This window comes from Oncorhynchus clarkii, chromosome 2 (genome assembly GCF_045791955.1).
Source record: "Oncorhynchus clarkii lewisi isolate Uvic-CL-2024 chromosome 2, UVic_Ocla_1.0, whole genome shotgun sequence".
NCBI lineage: Eukaryota > Metazoa > Chordata > Actinopteri > Salmoniformes > Salmonidae > Oncorhynchus > Oncorhynchus clarkii.
In genome coordinates this window covers 541,927-556,359 of record NC_092148.1, presented here as the reverse complement: position 1 = coordinate 556,359, position 14,433 = coordinate 541,927, and the positions used below count along the sequence as shown (strand labels likewise).

General features: G+C 44.6%; 8 non-coding genes across 8 annotated transcripts; all 8 read right to left on the bottom strand.

The window, feature by feature from the left end:
* Positions 1 to 3,564: 3,564 nt before the first annotated feature.
* Positions 3,565 to 3,637, bottom strand: trnaq-cug (transfer RNA glutamine (anticodon CUG)). Its single transcript has one exon. It is a non-coding gene; the product is annotated as a tRNA-Gln (tRNA).
* Positions 3,638 to 5,285: 1,648 nt separating this feature from the next.
* Positions 5,286 to 5,358, bottom strand: trnaq-cug (transfer RNA glutamine (anticodon CUG)). The gene has a single exon. It is a non-coding gene; the product is annotated as a tRNA-Gln (tRNA).
* A 1,148-nt stretch (positions 5,359 to 6,506) lies between these two features.
* On the bottom strand, positions 6,507 to 6,579 carry trnak-cuu (transfer RNA lysine (anticodon CUU)). Its single transcript has one exon. It is a non-coding gene; the product is annotated as a tRNA-Lys (tRNA).
* A 427-nt stretch (positions 6,580 to 7,006) lies between these two features.
* Positions 7,007 to 7,079, bottom strand: trnaq-cug (transfer RNA glutamine (anticodon CUG)). Its single transcript has one exon. It is a non-coding gene; the product is annotated as a tRNA-Gln (tRNA).
* Positions 7,080 to 8,232: 1,153 nt separating this feature from the next.
* Positions 8,233 to 8,305, bottom strand: trnak-cuu (transfer RNA lysine (anticodon CUU)). Its single transcript has one exon. It is a non-coding gene; the product is annotated as a tRNA-Lys (tRNA).
* Positions 8,306 to 9,232: 927 nt separating this feature from the next.
* trnak-cuu (transfer RNA lysine (anticodon CUU)) lies at positions 9,233 to 9,305 on the bottom strand. The gene has a single exon. It is a non-coding gene; the product is annotated as a tRNA-Lys (tRNA).
* Positions 9,306 to 10,219: 914 nt separating this feature from the next.
* trnak-cuu (transfer RNA lysine (anticodon CUU)) lies at positions 10,220 to 10,292 on the bottom strand. The gene has a single exon. It is a non-coding gene; the product is annotated as a tRNA-Lys (tRNA).
* Positions 10,293 to 11,719: 1,427 nt separating this feature from the next.
* On the bottom strand, positions 11,720 to 11,792 carry trnak-cuu (transfer RNA lysine (anticodon CUU)). The gene has a single exon. It is a non-coding gene; the product is annotated as a tRNA-Lys (tRNA).
* Positions 11,793 to 14,433: the final 2,641 nt, after the last annotated feature.

The window sequence follows — 14,433 nt, the reverse complement described above, 5'->3', positions numbered from 1 at the left end:
GAGTGTTGTTGATGGATCCTGTGGTGCAATCTGTTAGCGTGTTGTACTTATACAGCAGTATACAGCAATTAGATGATAAGGTTATGAGTTCAAGCCCCACCAGGAGCAAGTATTGTTCTTGATGTCTCTGCTAGTCTATTTCTTGTCCGGAAAATGATAATTTATTCAATCCATTTAGGAGTACAATTCATTGGTAATAGGTATGTCATTGAGATGACAGGTCAGAGTGCAGGAAGAGATAGAATACAAATTCACAGCCTTCTGTATCACCAGCTATGCAAGCCTGCTCGAAATTCCAAGCTCCAGGCTGTTTGTGAAGTGAGTTGGTGCTTCGGCAGAGAAAATAATCACCTAACGTGGAGCTCGAACCCACGACCCTGAGATTAAGAGTCTCATGCTCTACCGACTGAGCTAGCCAGGTACCTCAATGGTGATTTTGAGTTGGTTCGAATATCGTACATCCCAGTTTCTGCAAAATATGGTGATCAGTGCGTGTTGTTGATGGATCCTGTGGTGCAATCTGTTAGCGTGTTGTACTTATACAGCAGTATACAGCAATTAGATGCGAAGGTTATGAGTTCAAGGCCCACCAGGAGCAAGTATTCTTCTTGAAGCCTCTGCCTGTCTATTTCTTGTCCGGAAAATGATAATTTATTCAATCCATTTAGGAGTACAATTCATTGGTAATAGGTATGTCATTGAGATGACAGGTCAGAGTGCAGGCAGAGATAGAATACAAATTCATAGCCTTCTGTACCACCAGCTATGCAGTGTGGCAAGCTTGCTCGAAATTCCAAGCGGATGGTTGTTTGCGAAGTGAGTTGGTGCTTCGGCAGAGAAAATAATCACCTAACATGGGGCTCGAACCCACGACCCTGAGATTAAGAGTCTCATGCTCTACCGACTGAGCTAGCCAGGTACCTCAATGGTGAGTTTGAGTTGGTTCGAATATCTTACATCCCAGTTTCTGCAAAATATGGTGATCAGTGCGTGTTGTTGATGGATCCTGTGGTGCAATCTGTTAGCGTGTTGTACTCATACAGGAGTATTCAGCAATTAGATGCGAAGGTTATGAGTTCAAGGTCCACCAGGAGCAAGTATTCTCTTTGAAGCCTCTGCCTGTCTATTTCTTGTCCGGAAAATGATAATTTTTTAATCAATTTAGGAGTACAATTCACCGGTAATAGGCATGTCATTGAGATGACAGGTCAGAGTGCAGGCAGAGATAGAATACAAATTCATAGCCTTCTGTATCACCAGCTATGCAGTGTGGCAAGCTTGCTCGAAATTCCAAGCGGATGGTTGTTTGCGCAGTGAGTTGGTGCTTCGGCAGAGAAAATATTCACCTAACATGGGGCTCGAACCCACGACCCTGAGATTAAGAGTCTCATGCTCTACCGACTGAGCTAGCCAGGTACCTCAACAGTATTTTTGACTTGGTACGAATATCGTACAGCCCAGTTTCTGCAAAATATGGTGATCAGTGAGAGTGTTGTTGATGGATCCTGTGGTGCAATCTGTTAGCGTGTTGTACTTATACAGCAGTATACAGCAATTAGATGCGAAGGTTATGAGTTCAAGCCCCACCAGGAGCAAGTATTGTTCTTGAAGCCTCTGCCTGTCTATTTCTTGTCCGGAAAATTATAATTTATTCAATCCATTTAGGAGTACAATTCACCAGTAATAGGTATGTCATTGAGATGACAGGTCAGAGTGCTGGCAGAGATAGAATACAAATTCATAGCCTTCGGTATCACCAGCTATGCAGTGTGGAAAGCTTGCTCGAAATTCCAAGCGGATGGTTGTTTGCGAAGTGAGTTGGTGTTTCGGCAGAGAAAATAATCACCTAACGTGGGGCTCGAACCCACGACCCTAAAATTAAGAGTGTCATGCTCTACCGACTGAGCTAGCCAGGTACCTCAATGGTGATTTTGAGTTGGTTCGAATATCGTACATCCCAGTTTCTGCAAAATATGGTGATCAGTGCGTGTTGTTGATGGATCCTGTGGTGCAATCTGTTAGCGTGTTGTACTTATACAGCAGTATACAGCAATTATATCTTCCTGTTTGGCCCTGTCCGGGGGTGTCCTCGGAGTGGGCCACAGTGTCTCCTGACCCCTCCTGTCTCAGCCTCCAGTATTTATGCTGCAGTAGTTTATGTGTCGGGGGGCTAGGGTCAGTTTGTTATATCTGGAGTACTTCTCCTGTCCTATTCGGTGTCCTGGTTGAATCTAAGTGTGCGTTCTCTAATTCTCTCCTTCTCTCTTTCTCTCTCTCGGAGGACCTGAGCCCTAGGACTATGCCCCAGGACTACCTGACATGATGACTCCTTGCTGTCCCCAGTCCACCTGGCTGTGCTGCTGCTCCAGTTTCAACTGACCTGAGCCCTAGGACCATGCCCCAGGAATACCTGACATGATGACTCCTTGCTGTCCCCAGTCCACCTGACTGTGCTGCTGCTCCAGTTTAAACTATTCTGCCTTATTATTATTCGACCATGCTGGTCATCTATGAACATTTGAACATCTTGACCATGTTTTGTTATAATCTCCACCCGGCACAGCCAGAAGAGGACTGGCCACCCCACATAGCCTGGTTCCTCTCTAGGTTTCTTCCTAGGTTTTGGCCTTTCTAGGGAGTTTTTCCTAGCCACCGTGCTTCTACACCTGCATTGCTTGCTGTTTGGGGTTTTAGGCTGGGTTTTTGTACAGCACTTTGAGATATCAGCTGATGTACGAAGGGCTATATAAATAAATTTGATTTGATTTGATTTGAATTAGATGCGAAGGTTATGAGTTCAAGGCCCACCAGGAGCAAGTATTCTTCTTGAAGCCTCTGCCTGTCTATTTCTTGTCCGGAAAATGATAATTTATTCAATCCATTTAGGAGTACAATTCATTGGTAATAGGTATGTCATTGAGATGACAGGTCAGAGTGCAGGAAGAGATAGAATACAAATTCATAGCCTTCTGTATCACCAGCTATGCAGTGTGGCAAGCCTGCTCGAAATTCCAAGCGGATGGCTGTTTGCGAAGTGAGTTGGTGCTTCGGCAGAGAAAATAATCACCTAACGTGGGGCTCGAACCCACGACCCTGAGATTAAGAGTCCCATGCTCTACCGTCTGAGCTAGCCAGGTACCTCAGTAGAGTTTTTGACTTGGTACGAATATCGTACAGCCCAGTTTCTGCAAAATATGGTGATCAGTGAGAGTGTTGTTGATGGATCCTGTGGTGCAATCTGTTAGCGTGTTGTACTTATACAGCAGTATACAGCAATTAGATGATAAGGTTATGAGTTCAAGCCCCACCAGGAGCAAGTATTGTTCTTGAAGCCTCTGCCTGTCTATTTCTTGTCCGGAAAATTATAATTTATTCAATCCATTTAGGAGTACAATTCACCAGTAATAGGTATGTCATTGAGATGACAGGTCAGAGTGCAGGCAGAGATAGAATACAAATTCATAGCCTTCGGTATCACCAGCTATGCAGTGTGGAAAGCTTGCTCGAAATTCCAAGCGGATGGTTGTTTGCGAAGTGAGTTGGTGTTTCGGCAGAGAAAATAATCACCTAACGTGGGGCTCGAACCCACGACCCTAAAATTCAGAGTCTCATGCTCTACCGACTGAGCTAGCCAGGTACCTCAATGGTGATTTTGAGTTGGTTCGAATATCGTACATCCCAGTTTCTGCAAAATATGGTGATCAGTGCGTGTTGTTGATGGATCCTGTGGTGCAATCTGTTAGCGTGTTGTACTTATACAGCAGTATACAGCAATTATATCCTTCCTGTTTGGCCCTGTCCGGGGGTGTCCTCGGAGTGGGCCACAGTGTCTCCTGACCCCTCCTGTCTCAGCCTCCAGTATTTTGCTGCAGTAGTTTATGTGTCGGGGGGCAAGGGTCAGTTTGTTATATCTGGAGTACTTCTCCTGTCCTATTCGGTGTCCTGTGTGAATCTAAGTGTGCGTTCTCTAATTCTCTCCTTCTCTCTTTCTCTCTCTCGGAGGACCTGAGCCCTAGGACTATGCCCCAGGACTACCTGACATGATGACTCCTTGCTGTCCCCAGTCCACCTGGCTGTGCTGCTGCTCCAGTTTCAACTGACCTGAGCCCTAGGACCATGCCCCAGGAATACCTGACATGATGACTCCTTGCTGTCCCCAGTCCACCTGACTGTGCTGCTGCTCCAGTTTCAACTATTCTGCCTTATTATTATTCGACCATGCTGGTCATCTATGAACATTTGAACATCTTGACCATGTTTTGTTATAATCTCCACCCGGCACAGCCAGAAGAGGACTGGCCACCCCACATAGCCTGGTTCCTCTCTAGGTTTCTTCCTAGGTTTTGGCCTTTCTAGGGAGTTTTTCCTAGCCACCGTGCTTCTACACCTGCATTGCTTGCTGTTTGGGGTTTTAGGCTGGGTTTTTGTACAGCACTTTGAGATATCAGCTGATGTACGAAGGGCTATATAAATAAATTTGATTTGATTTGATTTCAATTAGATGCGAAGGTTATGAGTTCAAGGCCCACCAGGAGCAAGTATTCTTCTTGAAGCCTCTGCCTGTCTATTTCTTGTCCGGAAAATGATAATTTATTCAATCCATTTAGGAGTACAATTCATTGGTAATAGGTATGTCATTGAGATGACAGGTCAGAGTGCAGGAAGAGATAGAATACAAATTCATAGCCTTCTGTATCACCAGCTATGCAGTGTGGCAAGCCTGCTCGAAATTCCAAGCGGATGGCTGTTTGCGAAGTGAGTTGGTGCTTCGGCAGAGAAAATAATCACCTAATGTGGGGCTCGAACCCACGACCCTGAGATTAAGAGTCTCATGCTCTACCGACTGAGCTAGCCAGGTACCTCAGTAGTGTTTTTGACTTGGTACGAATATCGTACAGCCCAGTTTCTGCAAAATATGGTGATCAGTGAGAGTGTTGTTGATGGATCCTGTGGTGCAATCTGTTAGCGTGTTGTACTTATACAGCAGTATACAGCAATTAGATGATAAGGTTATGAGTTCAAGCCCCACCAGGAGCAAGTATTGTTCTTGAAGCCTCTGCCTGTCTATTTCTTGTCCGGAAAATTATAATTTATTCAATCCATTTAGGAGTACAATTCACCAGTAATAGGTATGTAATTGAGATGACAGGTCAGAGTGCAGGCAGAGATAGAATACAAATTCATAGCCTTCGGTATCACCAGCTATGCAGTGTGGAAAGCTTGCTCGAAATTCCAAGCGGATGGTTGTTTGCGAAGTGAGTTGGTGTTTCGGCAGAGAAAATAATCACCTAACGTGGGGCTCGAACCCACGACCCTAAAATTCAGAGTCTCATGCTCTACCGACTGAGCTAGCCAGGTACCTCAATGGTGATTTTGAGTTGGTTCGAATATCGTACATCCCAGTTTCTGCAAAATATGGTGATCAGTGCGTGTTGTTGATGGATCCTGTGGTGCAATCTGTTAGCGTGTTGTACTTATACAGCAGTATACAGCAATTATATCCTTCCTGTTTGGCCCTGTCCGGGGGTGTCCTCGGAGTGGGCCACAGTGTCTCCTGACCCCTCCTGTCTCAGCCTCCAGTATTTTGCTGCAGTAGTTTATGTGTCGGGGGGCAAGGGTCAGTTTGTTATATCTGGAGTACTTCTCCTGTCCTATTCGGTGTCCTGTGTGAATCTAAGTGTGCGTTCTCTAATTCTCTCCTTCTCTCTTTCTCTCTCTCGGAGGACCTGAGCCCTAGGACTATGCCCCAGGACTACCTGACATGATGACTCCTTGCTGTCCCCAGTCCACCTGGCTGTGCTGCTGCTCCAGTTTCAACTGACCTGAGCCCTAGGACCATGCCCCAGGAATACCTGACATGATGACTCCTTGCTGTCCCCAGTCCACCTGACTGTGCTGCTGCTCCAGTTTCAACTATTCTGCCTTATTATTATTCGACCATGCTGGTCATCTATGAACATTTGAACATCTTGACCATGTTTTGTTATAATCTCCACCCGGCACAGCCAGAAGAGGACTGGCCACCCCACATAGCCTGGTTCCTCTCTAGGTTTCTTCCTAGGTTTTGGCCTTTCTAGGGAGTTTTTCCTAGCCACCGTGCTTCTACACCTGCATTGCTTGCTGTTTGGGGTTTTAGGCTGGGTTTTTGTACAGCACTTTGAGATATCAGCTGATGTACGAAGGGCTATATAAATACATTTGATTTGATTTGATTTGAATTAGATGCGAAGGTTATGAGTTCAAGGCCCACCAGGAGCAAGTATTCTTCTTGAAGCCTCTGCCTGTCTATTTCTTGTCCGGAAAATGATAATTTATTCAATCCATTTAGGAGTACAATTCATTGGTAATAGGTATGTCATTGAGATGACAGGTCAGAGTGCAGGAAGAGATAGAATACAAATTCATAGCCTTCTGTATCACCAGCTATGCAGTGTGGCAAGCCTGCTCGAAATTCCAAGCGGATGGCTGTTTGCGAAGTGAGTTGGTGCTTCGGCAGAGAAAATAATCACCTAACGTGGGGCTCGAACCCACGACCCTGAGATTAAGAGTCTCATGCTCTACCGACTGAGCTAGCCAGGTACCTCAGTAGTGTTTTTGACTTGGTACGAATATCGTACAGCCCAGTTTCTGCAAAATATGGTGATCAGTGAGAGTGTTGTTGATGGATCCTGTGGTGCAATCTGTTAGCGTGTTGTACTTATACAGCAGTATACAGCAATTAGATGATAAGGTTATGAGTTCAAGCCCCACCAGGAGCAAGTATTGTTCTTGAAGCCTCTGCCTGTCTATTTCTTGTCCGGAAAATTATAATTTATTCAATCCATTTAGGAGTACAATTCACCAGTAATAGGTATGTAATTGAGATGACAGGTCAGAGTGCAGGCAGAGATAGAATACAAATTCATAGCCTTCGGTATCACCAGCTATGCAGTGTGGAAAGCTTGCTCGAAATTCCAAGCGGATGGTTGTTTGCGAAGTGAGTTGGTGTTTCGGCAGAGAAAATAATCACCTAACGTGGGGCTCGAACCCACGACCCTAAAATTCAGAGTCTCATGCTCTACCGACTGAGCTAGCCAGGTACCTCAATGGTGATTTTGAGTTGGTTCGAATAGATACATCCCAGTTTCTGCAAAATATGGTGATCAGTGCGTGTTGTTGATGGATCCTGTGGTGCAATCTGTTAGCGTGTTGTACTTATACAGCAGTATACAGCAATTATATCCTTCCTGTTTGGCCCTGTCCGGGGGTGTCCTCGGAGTGGGCCACAGTGTCTCCTGACCCCTCCTGTCTCAGCCTCCAGTATTTATGCTGCAGTAGTTTATGTGTCGGGGGGCTAGGGTCAGTTTGTTATATCTGGAGTACTTCTCCTGTCCTATTCGGTGTCCTGTGTGAATCTAAGTGTGCGTTCTCTAATTCTCTCCTTCTCTCTTTCTCTCTCTCAGAGGACCTGAGCCCTAGGACTATGCCCCAGGACTACCTGACATGATGACTCCTTGCTGTCCCCAGTCCACCTGGCTGTGCTGCTGCTCCAGTTTCAACTGACCTGAGCCCTAGGACCATGCCCCAGGAATACCTGACATGATGACTCCTTGCTGTCCCCAGTCCACCTGACTGTGCTGCTGCTCCAGTTTCAACTATTCTGCCTTATTATTATTCGACCATGCTGGTCATCTATGAACATTTGAACATCTTGACCATGTTTTGTTATAATCTCCACCCGGCACAGCCAGAAGAGGACTGGCCACCCCACATAGCCTGGTTCCTCTCTAGGTTTCTTCCTAGGTTTTGGCCTTTCTAGGGAGTTTTTCCTAGCCACCGTGCTTCTACACCTGCATTGCTTGCTGTTTGGGGTTTTAGGCTGGGTTTTTGTACAGCACTTTGAGATATCAGCTGATGTACGAAGGGCTATATAAATAAATTTGATTTGATTTGATTTGATTTGAATTAGATGCGAAGGTTATGAGTTCAAGGCCCACCAGGAGCAAGTATTCTTCTTGAAGCCTCTGCCTGTCTATTTCTTGTCCGGAAAATGATAATTTATTCAATCCATTTAGGAGTACAATTCATTGGTAATAGGTATGTCATTGAGATGACAGGTCAGAGTGCAGGAAGAGATAGAATACAAATTCATAGCCTTCTGTATCACCAGCTATGCAGTGTGGCAAGCCTGCTCGAAATTCCAAGCGGATGGCTGTTTGCGAAGTGAGTTGGTGCTTCGGCAGAGAAAATAATCACCTAACGTGGGGCTCGAACCCACGACCCTGAGATTAAGAGTCTCATGCTCTACCGACTGAGCTAGCCAGGTACCTCAGTAGTGTTTTTGACTTGGTACGAATATCGTACAGCCCAGTTTCTGCAAAATATGGTGATCAGTGAGAGTGTTGTTGATGGATCCTGTGGTGCAATCTGTTAGCGTGTTGTACTTATACAGCAGTATACAGCAATTAGATGATAAGGTTATGAGTTCAAGCTCCACCAGGAGCAAGTATTGTTCTTGAAGCCTCTGCCTGTCTATTTCTTGTCCGGAAAATGATAATTTATTCAATCCATTTAGGAGTACAATTCATTGGTAATAGGTATGTCATTGAGATGACAGGTCAGAGTGCAGGAAGAGATAGAATACAAATTCATAGTCTTCTGTATCACCAGCTATGCAGTGTGGCAAGTTTGCTCGAAATTCCAAGCGGATGGTTGTTTGCGAAGTGAGTTGGTGCTTCGGCAGAGAAAATAATCACCTAACGTGGAGCTCGAACCCACGACCCTGAGATTAAGAGTCTCATGCTCTGCCGACTGAGCTAGCCAGTTACCTCAATGGTGATTTTGAGTTGGTTCGAATATCGTACAGCCCAGTTTCTGCAAAATATGGTGATCAGTGAGAGTGTTGTTGATGGATCCTGTGGTGCAATCTGTTAGCGTGTTGTACTTATACAGCAGTATACAGCAATTAGATGATAAGGTTATGAGTTCAAGCTCCACCAGGAGCAAGTATTGTTCTTGAAGCCTCTGCCTGTCTATTTCTTGTCCGGAAAAGGATAATTTATTCAATCCATTTAGGAGTACAATTCATCGGTAATAGGTATGTCATTGAGATGACAGGTCAGAGTGCAGGCAGAGATAGAATACAAATTCATAGTCTTCTGTATCACCAGCTATGCAGTGTGGCAAGTTTGCTCGAAATTCCAAGCAGATGGTTGTTTGCGAAGTGAGTTGGTGCTTCGGCAGAGAAAATAATCACCTAACGTGGGGCTCGAACCCACGACCCTGAGATTAAGAGTCTCATGCTCTACCGACTGAGCTAGCCAGGTACCTCAATGGTGATTTTGAGTTGGTTCGAATATCGTACATCCCAGTTTCTGCAAAATATGGTGATCAGTGAGAGTGTTGTTGATGGATACTGTGGCGCAATCTGTTAGCGTGTTGTACTTATACAGCAGTATACAGCAATTAGATGATAAGGTTATGAGTTCAAGCCCCACCAGGAGCAAGTATTGTTCTTGAAGCCTCTGCTAGTCTATTTCTTGTCCGGAAAATGATAATTTAGGAGTACAATTCATCGGTAATAGGTATGTCATTGAGATGACAGGTCAGAGTGCAGGCAGAGATAGAATACAAATTCATAGCCTTCTGTATCACCAGCTATGCAGTGTGGCAAGCTTGCTCGAAATTCCAAGCGGATGGTTGTTTGCGAAGTGACTTGGTGCTTCGGCAGAGAAAATAATCACCTAACGTGGGGCTCGAACACACGACCCTGAGATTAAGAGTCTCATGCTCTACCGACTGAGCTAGCCAGGTACCTCAATAGTAATTTTGACTTGGTACGAATATCGTACAGCCCAGTTTCTGCAAACTATGGTGATCAGTGAGAGTGTTGTTGATGGATCCTGTGGTGCAATCTGTTAGCGTGTTGTACATATACAGCAGTATACAGCAATTAGATGATAAGGTTATGAGTTCAAGCCCCACCAGGAGCAAGTATTGTTCTTGAAGCCTCTGCCTGTCTATTTCTTGTCCGGAAAATGATAATTTATTCAATCCATTTAGGAGTACAATTCATCGGTAATAGGTATGTCATTGAGATGACAGGTCAGAGTGCAGGCAGAGATAGAATACAAATTCATAGCCTTCTGTATCACCAGCTATGCAGTGTGGCAAGCTTGCTCGAAATTCCAAGCGGATGGTTGTTCGCGAAGTGAGTTGGTGCTTCGGCAGAGAAACTAATCACCTAACGTGGGGCTCGAACCCACGACCCTGAGATTAAGAGTCTCATGCTCTACCGACTGAGCTAGCCAGGTACCTCAATGGTGATTTTGAGTTGGTTCGAATATCGCACATCCCAGTTTCTGCAAAATATGGTGATCAGTGAGAGTGTTGTTGATGGATCCTGTGGCGCAATCTGTTAGCGTGTTGTACTTATACAGCAGTATACAGCAATTAGATGATAAGGTTATGAGTTCAAGCCCCACCAGGAGCAAGTATTGTTCTTGAAGCCTCTGCTAGTCTATTTCTAGTCCGGAAAATGATAATTTATTCAATCCATTTAGGAGTACAATTCATTGGTAATAGGTATGTCATTGAGATGACAGGTCAGAGTGCAGGCAGAGATAGAATACAAATTCATAGCATTCTGTATCACCAGCTTTGCAGGCTGGCAAGCCTGCTCGAAATTCCAAGCGGATGGCTGTTTGCGAAGTGAGTTGGTGCTTCGGCAGAGAAAATGATCACCTAACGTGGGGCTCGAACCCACGACCCTGAGATTAAGAGTCTCATGCTCTACCGACTGATTTAGCCAGGTAACTCAGTAGTATTTTTGACTTGGTACGAATATCGTACAGCCCAGTTACTGCAAAATATGGTGATCAGTGAGAGTGTTGTTGATGGATCCTGTGGTGCAATCTGTTAGCGTGTTGTACTTATACAGCAGTATACAGCAATTAGATGATAAGGTTATGAGTTCAAGCCCCACCAGGAGCAAGTATTGTTCTGGAAGCCTCTGCCTGTCTATTTCTTGTCCGGAAAATGATAATTTATTCAATCAATTTAGGAGTACAATTCATCGGTAATAGGTATGTCATTGAGATGACAGGTCAGAGTGCAGGAAGAGATAGAATACAAATTCACAGCCTTCTGTATCACCAGCTATGCAGGCTGGCAAGCCTGCTCGAAATTCCAAGCGGATGGCTGTTTGCGAAGTGAGTTGGTGCTTAGGCAGAGAAAATAATCACCTAATGTGGAGCTCGAACCCACGACCCTGAGATTAAGAGTCTCATGCTCTACCGACTGAGCTAGCCAGGTACCTCAATAGTATTTTTGACTTGGTACGAATATCGTACAGCCCAGTTTCTGCAAACTATGGTGATCATTGAGAGTGTTGTTGATGGATCCTGTGGTGCAATCTGTTAGCGTGTTGTACTTATACAGCAGTATACAGCAATTAGATGATAAGGTTATGAGTTCAAGCCCCACCAGGAGCAAGTATTGTTCTTGAAGCCTCTGCCTGTCTATTTCTTGTCCGGAAAATGATAATTTATTCAATCCATTTAGGAGTACAATTCATCGGTAATAGGTATGTCATTGAGATGACAGGTCAGAGTGCAGGCAGAGATAGAATACAAATTCATAGCCTTCTGTATCACCAGCTATGCAGTGTGGCAAGCTTGCTCGAAATTCCAAGCGGATGGTTGTTCGCGAAGTGAGTTGGTGCTTCGGCAGAGAAACTAATCACCTAACGTGGGGCTCGAACCCACGACCCTGAGATTAAGAGTCTCATGCTCTACCGACTGAGCTAGCCAGGTACCTCAATGGTGATTTTGAGTTGGTTCGAATATCGCACATCCCAGTTTCTGCAAAATATGGTGATCAGTGAGAGTGTTGTTGATGGATCCTGTGGCGCAATCTGTTAGCGTGTTGTACTTATACAGCAGTATACAGCAATTAGATGATAAGGTTATGAGTTCAAGCCCCACCAGGAGCAAGTATTGTTCTTGAAGCCTCTGCTAGTCTATTTCTTGTCCGGAAAATGATAATTTATTCAATCCATTTAGGAGTACAATTCATTGGTAATAGGTATGTCATTGAGATGACAGGTCAGAGTGCAGGCAGAGATAGAATACAAATTCATAGCATTCTGTATCACCAGCTTTGCAGGCTGGCAAGCCTGCTCGAAATTCCAAGCGGATGGCTGTTTGCGAAGTGAGTTGGTGCTTCGGCAGAGAAAATGATCACCTAACGTGGGGCTCGAACCCACGACCCTGAGATTAAGAGTCTCTTGCTCTACCGACTGATTTAGCCAGGTAACTCAGTAGTATTTTTGACTTGGTACGAATATCGTACAGCCCAGTTACTGCAAAATATGGTGATCAGTGAGAGTGTTGTTGATGGATCCTGTGGTGCAATCTGTTAGCGTGTTGTACTTATACAGCAGTATACAGCAATTAGATGATAAGGTTATGAGTTCAAGCCCCACCAGGAGCAAGTATTGTTCTGGAAGCCTCTGCCTGTCTATTTCTTGTCCGGAAAATGATAATTTATTCAATCAATTTAGGAGTACAATTCATCGGTAATAGGTATGTCATTGAGATGACAGGTCAGAGTGCAGGAAGAGATGAATACAAATTCACAGCCTTCTGTATCACCAGCTATGCAAGCCTGCTCGAAATTCCAAGCTCCAGGCTGTTTGCGAAGTGAGTTAGTGCTTCGGCAGAGAAAATAATCACCTAACGTGGGGCTCGAACCCACGACCCTGAGATTAAGAGACTCATGCTCTGCCGACTGAGCTAGCCAGGTACCTCAATAGTATTTTTGACTTGGTACGAATATCGTACAGCCCAGTTTCTGCAAAATATGGTGATCAGTGAGAGTGTTGTTGATGGATCCTGTGGTGCAATCTGTTAGCGTGTTGTACTTATACAGCAGTATACAGCAATTAGATGATAAGGTTATGAGTTCAAGGCCCACCAGGAACAAGTATTCTTCTTGAAGCCTCTGCCTGTCTATTTCTTGTCCGGAAAATTATAATTTATTCAATCCATTTAGGAGTACAATTCATTGGTAATAGGTATGTCATTGAGATGACAGGTCAGAGTGCAGTCAGAGATAGAATACAAATTCATAGCCTTCTGTATCACCAGCTATGCAGGCTGGCAAGCCTGCTCGAAATTCCAAGCGGATGGCTGTTTGCGAAGTGAGTTGGTGCTTCGGCAGAGAAAATAATCACCTAATGTGGAGCTCGAACCCACGACCCTGAGATTAAGAGTCTCATGCTCTACCGACTGATTTAGCCAGGTAACTCAGTAGTATTTTTGACTTGGTACGAATATCGTACAGCCCAGTTACTGCAAAATATGGTGATCAGTGAGAGTGTTGTTGATGGATCCTGTGGTGCAATCTGTTAGCGTGTTGTACTTATACAGCAGTATACAGCAATTAGATGATAAGGTTATGAGTTCAAGCCCCACCAGGAGCAAGTATTGTTCTGGAAGCCTCTGCCTGTCTATTTCTTGTCCGGAAAATGATAATTTATTCAATCAATTTAGGAGTACAATTCATCGGTAATAGGTATGTCATTGAGATGACAGGTCAGAGTGCAGGAAGAGATGAATACAAATTCACAGCCTTCTGTATCACCAGCTATGCAAGCCTGCTCGAAATTCCAAGCTCCAGGCTGTTTGCGAAGTGAGTTAGTGCTTTGGCAGAGAAAATAATCACCTAACGTGGGGCTCGAACCCACGACCCTGAGATTAAGAGTCTCATGCTCTGCCGACTGAGCTAGCCAGGTACCTCAATAGTATTTTTGACTTGGTACGAATATCGTACAGCCCAGTTTCTGCAAAATATGGTGATCAGTGAGAGTGTTGTTGATGGATCCTGTGGTGCAATCTGTTAGCGTGTTGTACTTATACAGCAGTATACAGCAATTAGATGATAAGGTTATGAGTTCAAGGCCCACCAGGAACAAGTATTCTTCTTGAAGCCTCTGCCTGTCTATTTCTTGTCCGGAAAATTATAATTTATTCAATCCATTTAGGAGTACAATTCATTGGTAATAGGTATGTCATTGAGATGACAGGTCAGAGTGCAGTCAGAGATAGAATACAAATTCATAGCCTTCTGTATCACCAGCTATGCAGGCTGGCAAGCCTGCTCGAAATTCCAAGCGGATGGCTGTTTGCGAAGTGAGTTGGTGCTTCGGCAGAGAAAATAATCACCTAATGTGGAGCTCGAACCCACGACCCTGAGATTAAGAGTCTCATGCTCTACCGACTGAGCTAGACAGTTACCTCAATAGTATTTTTGACTTGGTACGAATATCGTACAGCCCAGTTTCTGCAAAATATGGTGATCAGTGAGAGTGTTGTTGATGGATCGTGTGGTGCAATCTGTTAGCGTGTTGTACTTATACAGCAGTATACAGCAATTAGATGATAAGGTTATGAG